Source organism: Entelurus aequoreus, linkage group LG07 (genome assembly GCF_033978785.1).
Source record: "Entelurus aequoreus isolate RoL-2023_Sb linkage group LG07, RoL_Eaeq_v1.1, whole genome shotgun sequence".
In the NCBI taxonomy this organism is placed as follows: Eukaryota; Metazoa; Chordata; class Actinopteri; order Syngnathiformes; family Syngnathidae; genus Entelurus; species Entelurus aequoreus.
In genome coordinates, this window is record NC_084737.1 from 77,604,382 (window position 1) to 77,610,381 (window position 6,000).

Sequence of the window (6,000 nt, forward strand, 5' to 3'; positions counted from 1 at the left end):
TATTCCTACACTATAGAAATAATCTGCTTTCGAGGAGTCAGTGTACATCTTGTGCAGCACTATATATATATTCGCTATTTACGGAAAATGTAGGCGGCAACAAAAGAAAAGTGAGAGGCACGATAATCTTGTCTTGTCTTTCTAGGGGCGGCATGAGTGCTGCCGGCACGGTAGAGCTTGGGTTCATTGAGGGAAAACATGAACTCCCAATATGGGGCGCAGATGGTGGAGCTGCCATGCCAGAAACTTGAAGGTTCCAGGTTCGATTCCAACTTTCGCCATCCTAGTCATGGTCGTTGTGTCCACTTAACCCTTGCTCCTGATGGGTCGTGGTTGATTGATTGATTGATTGATTGATTGATTGATTGAAGCTCTTATTAGTAGATTGCACAGTACAGTACATATTCCGTACAATTGACCACTAAATGGTAACACCCGAATACGTTTTTCAACTTGTTTACGTCGGGGTCCACTTAAATTGATTCATGATACAGATATATACTATATATCAGGGGTCACCAACCTTTTTGGAACCAAGAGCTACTTCTTGGGTACTGATTAATGCGAAGGGCTACCAGTTTGATACACACTTAAATAAATTGCCAGAAATAGCCAATTTGCTCAATTTACCTTTAACTCTGTGTTATTATTAATAATTAATGATATTGACACTTAATTGAACGGTTTAAAAGAGGACAAAACACGAAAAAAATGAAAATTAAATTTTGAAACATAGTTTATCTTCAATTTCGACTCTTTAAAATTCAAAATTCAACCGAAAAAAAGAAGAGAAAAACTAGCTAATTCGAATCTTTTTGAAAAAATTAAAAAAATTATTTATGGAACATCATTAGTCATTTTTCCTGATTAAGATTAATTTTACAATTTTGATGACATGTTTTAAATAGGTTAAAATCCAATCTACACTTTGTTAGAATATATAACACATTGGATGAAGCTATATTTCTAACAAAGACAAATCATTATTTCTTCTAGATTTTACAGACCAAAAATTTTAAAAGAAGTTCAAAAGACTTTGAAATAAGATTTAAATTTGATTCTACAGATTTTCTAGATTTGCCAGAATAATTTTTTTGAATTTTAATCATAATAAGTTTGAATAAATATTTCACAAATATTCTTCGTCGAAAAAACAGAAGCTAAAATGAAGAATTAAATTGAAATTTATTTATTATTCTTTACAATAAAAAAAAAAAAATACTTGAACATTGATTTAAATTGTCAGGAAAGAAGAGGAAGGAATTTAAAAGGTAAAAAGGTATATGTGTTTAAAAATCCTAAAATCATTTTTAAGGTTGTATTTTTTCTCTAAAATTGTATTTCTGAAAGTTATAAGAAGCAAAGTAAAAAAAATTATAAATTTATTTAAACAAGTGAAGACCAAGTCTTTAAATATTTTCTTGGATTTTCAAATTCTATTTGAGTTTTGTCTCTCTTAGAATTAAAAATGTCGAGCAAAGCGAGACCAGCTTGCTAGTAAATAAATAAAATTTAAAAAATAGAGGCAGCTCACTGGTAAGTGCTGCTATTTGAGCTATTTTTAGAACAGGCCAGCGGGCTACTCATCTGGTCCTTACGGGCTACCTGGTGCCCGCGGGCACCGCGTTGGTGACCCCTGCTATATATACACTACCGTTCAAAAGTTTGGGGTCACCCAAACAATTTTGTGGAATAGCCTTCATTTCTAAGAACAAGAATAGACTGTCGAGTTTTAGATGACAGTTCTATTTTTCTGGCCATTTTGAGCGTTTAATTGACCCCACAAATGTGATGCTCCAGAAACTCAATCTGCTCAAAGGAAGGTCAGTTCTGTAGCTTCTGTAACGAGCTAAACTCTTTTCAGATGTGTGAACATGATTGGGTTGAAGTTGCCTGGAGGTGTTCTTTTAGTGCGATTTTGAAGGAGGATAGAGATGCCCTTTCTTTTACACCTGTTGGGAGTGCATTCCATATTGATGTGGCATAGAAGGAGAACGAGTTAAGACCTTTGTTAGATCGGAATCTGGGTATAACGTGGTTAGTGGAGCTCCCCTTGGTGTTGTGGTTATGGCGGTCATTTACGTTAAGAAAGTAGTTTGACATGTACCTCTGTATCAGGGAGGTGTAGCGGATTTTATAGACTAGGCTCAGTGCAAGTTGTTTTACTTAGCGCCTTGCACGGCAGCTTCCGCCATCAACGTGTGTGAATGGGTGAGTGTCCTGGGCATGACGTTAAAGTGCATCCGGCAGTGGAGGCTCCTCTATGGGGTCTTGGGGCACTAGGAGGTTAACCCCTTTACTACTGTTACCCCAGGTGGCCCTTGGCAAAGGCCTAGTACCTGACTGCCCCCTAGCCAGGGATACGGTGAAGACCTCAACGGCGGAGCAGGCGGAAGATGGTAGATTTAAGAACTACCACAACGGCTGTGATGGCGGATGAAGGCTGCAGCCGAAAAGGGTCCCCAGTCGTCTTGGACTCCATGCCACTGGACCCTGACCCGATTCTGTCAAGGATCGTGTGGTGACTGTCTGTGCACCAGTCGCCCCACGTATAACACAGTCACGCACAGGCATCTTCCATAAAGGGATACACCCCTATCAGGAGGATCGTCATACTCGCTCGAGTGACCGCCGATGATGAATGGGTGAATATGACATATATTGTACAGTGCTTTTGGTATCATTCCAGGTATGGTAAAGCGCTATATAAATACAGACCATTTACCATTTATGTGTTTTGACAAGGTGAAGCAAAGCATGATCTATGCCAGGGGTCACCAAACTTTTTGACTCGGGGGCCGCATTGGGTTAAAAAAATTTGGCCGGGGGCCGGGCTGTATATTTATATATACATATATACATTGTCTTTATATTCCAGCGAGTTAGTCCGTTTTGTCATTTAACATCAATTAACATTGATGTTCATCAACATTTAACATTGTCATGTTATCGATGGTAAAATTCATTTTTAGACAATATGATTTGCCTGAGCGGCTAGGAGACACCGAGAATAACAAGCGGTATAAAATGGATTAGAAAGGAAAGATAAAATGTTTTTAAAAAATAAATAGATAAAAAATAAGAAAATAAATAAATAAATTCAAACACTTTTTTCTTTTAACTTGGGACTTCCCGTGGGCCGGATTTTGGATGCTGGGGGGCCGGATCCGGCCCGCGGGCCGTAGTTTGGGGACCCCTGATCTACGCCCTTCGAGAAACTGGGCCATATGGCAGTTCTTCAACCATCCATGGAGCCCAAACACACGTGCAGGACAACAAGTGCCTTGATGATGAAGCTGGAGGAGATGATCCTTTTTGGTATTTAACGCATATTTTTTTAATATTTAATAAAGAGTAATCATTTAATCAGAAATTGTTGCTTTAAAAAAATCGTCTTGGTTTTTTTTTTGCCTTTTAACTATATTTTCCATTTGTGTTTTATATTTAATACCAATTTCCAAAACACGTTGATACATGTACAACATCAGGGCCAAATGCAATGTACACATTTTCATGTAAGATAAATAACAGCGTGTTAAAAAATTAAACAGCAGCTCAACATTATACATATACACTTAGTGTATGTGTGCTACTGTAGGATCAAACAATAGGCAAGGCAAGGCAATTTTATTTATAGAGCACAATTCGTACACAAGGCAAATGAAAATCTGAAAGTACAATCATAATTAATTAAAATCAAACAGATGCTGTAGATAAAATACATTCATTTGTCATGCTCAATTAAATACAGTGTTGGGACTAACGCGTTACTAAGTAACGCGTTACTGTAACGCCGTTAGTTTCGGCGGTAACTAGTAATCTAACGCGTTATTTTTTTATATACAGTAACTCAGTTACCGTTACTGCATGATGCGTTACTGCGTTATTTTACGTTGTTTTTATGTAGTATGGGTGGGGGAAAAGAGGCGTGCTTTCCCCCACCCACAGAAAGCACGCCTCCCCGCAGGGGAGACGTTCCTCCAGAGCCGTACTTCGGGTCTAACAACCTTCACTTTACCCGGAAGAGGGTCTTTACAGCTGAGGGTGAATGACGAGCCCGGCGGTTTGTTGCAAATTTGTGACTTTATTGCACGCTGCCATCCACCAAGCTAGAGCACCTACACGCACTCACTGTCGCCGCTCCCTCACCTCTCTCGCCCACTCACTCACTGACGTCACTCACCTCTCATGCTGTCATATCTTAAAGGGCCACACACACACACACACGCACATACGCTACTCTCATAACAACTAACAAGACATCGTGGCGAACCCAGAAGTCGAGTTTTTTAACATGGAGACATTCTCAATACTTTTCTTTTGTCGAGCACAAAGAAAATAACATTTCAGTTAAATGTAAGTTGTGTCTTGGATCAAAGATCCAATCTACTTAGAGTTAAAGTTAAAGTGCCATTATGTTGCAGCTATTTAAAATAGTTTTGTAAATTTTTTCTGGCCTGAAATAAATTGGCCCTTTGAAACATATCTTTGTCTTTGTGTGTTGTATGTAGACCACATTGTTTGTGTGTTGTATGTAGACCACATTGTTTGTGTGTTGTATGTAGACCACATTGTTTGTGTGTTGTATGTATACCAGGGGTCACCAACCTTTTTGAAACCAAGAGCTACTTCTTGGGTACTGATTAATGCGAAGGGCTACCAGTTTGATACACACTTAAATAAATTGCCAGAAATAGCCAATTTGCTCAATTCACCTTTAACTCTATGTTATTATTAATAATTAATGATATTTACACTTAATTGAACGGTTTAAAAGAGGAGAAAACACCAAAAAAATGACAATTAAATTTTGAAACAGTTTATTTTCAATTTCGACTCTTTAAAATTCAACATTCAACCGAAAAAAAGGAGAAAAACTAGCTAATTCGAATCTTTTTATGGAACATCATTAGCAATTTTTCCTGATTAAGATTAATTTTAGAATTTTGATGACATGTTTTGAATAGGTTAAAATCCAATCTACACTTCGTTAGAATATATAACAAATTGGACCAAGCTATATTTCTAACAAAGACAAATCATTATTTCTTCTAGATTTTCCAGAACAAAAATTTTAAAAGAAATTCAAAAGACTTTGAAATAAGATTTAAATTTGATTCTACAGATTTTCTAGATTTGCCAGAATAATTTCTTTGAATTTTAATCATAATAAGTTTGAAGAAATATTTCACAAATATTCTTCGTCGAAAAAACGGAAGCTAAAATGAAGAATTAAATTAAAACATTTTTATTATTCTTTACAATAAAAAAAATAAATTTACTTGAACATTGATTTAAATTGTCAGGAAAGAAGAGGAAGGAATTTAAAAGGTAAAAAGGTATATGTGTTTAAACATCCTAAAATAATTTTTAAGGTTGTATTTTTTCTCTAAAATTGTCTTTCTGAAAGTTATAAGAAGCAAAGTAAAAAAAATAATGAGTTTATTTAAACAAGTGAAGACCAAGTCTTTAAAATATTTTCTTGGATTTTCAAATTCTATTTGAGTTTTGTCTCTCTTAGAATTAAAAATGTCGAGCAAAGCGAGACCAGCTTTCTAGTAAATAAATAAAATTTAAAAAATAGAGGCAGCTCACTGGTAAGTGCTGCTATTTGAGCTATTTTTTAGAACAGGCCACCGGGCTACTCATCTGGTCCTTACGGGCTACCTGGTGCCCGCGGGCACCGCGTTGGTGACCCCTGATGTAGACCAAATTGCTTTCTGAGTTCAGTGATGCAAATGCATGTCAAGTTGATCAACAGATTGTATTATTCTCCAGTGCAATAACAGTACTGAAATGAAGGCTAAAAGGGCATTAATGGGAGCCTTAAAAAAAGGGGGTGGGGGGGAGAAGTAACTAAATAGTTACTTTTCACAGTAACGCATTACTTTTTGGTGTAAGTAACTGAGTTAGTAACTGAGTTACTTTTGAAATAAAGTAACTAGTAATTGTAACTAGTTACTGGTTTTCAGTAACTAACCCAACACTGATTAAATAAAA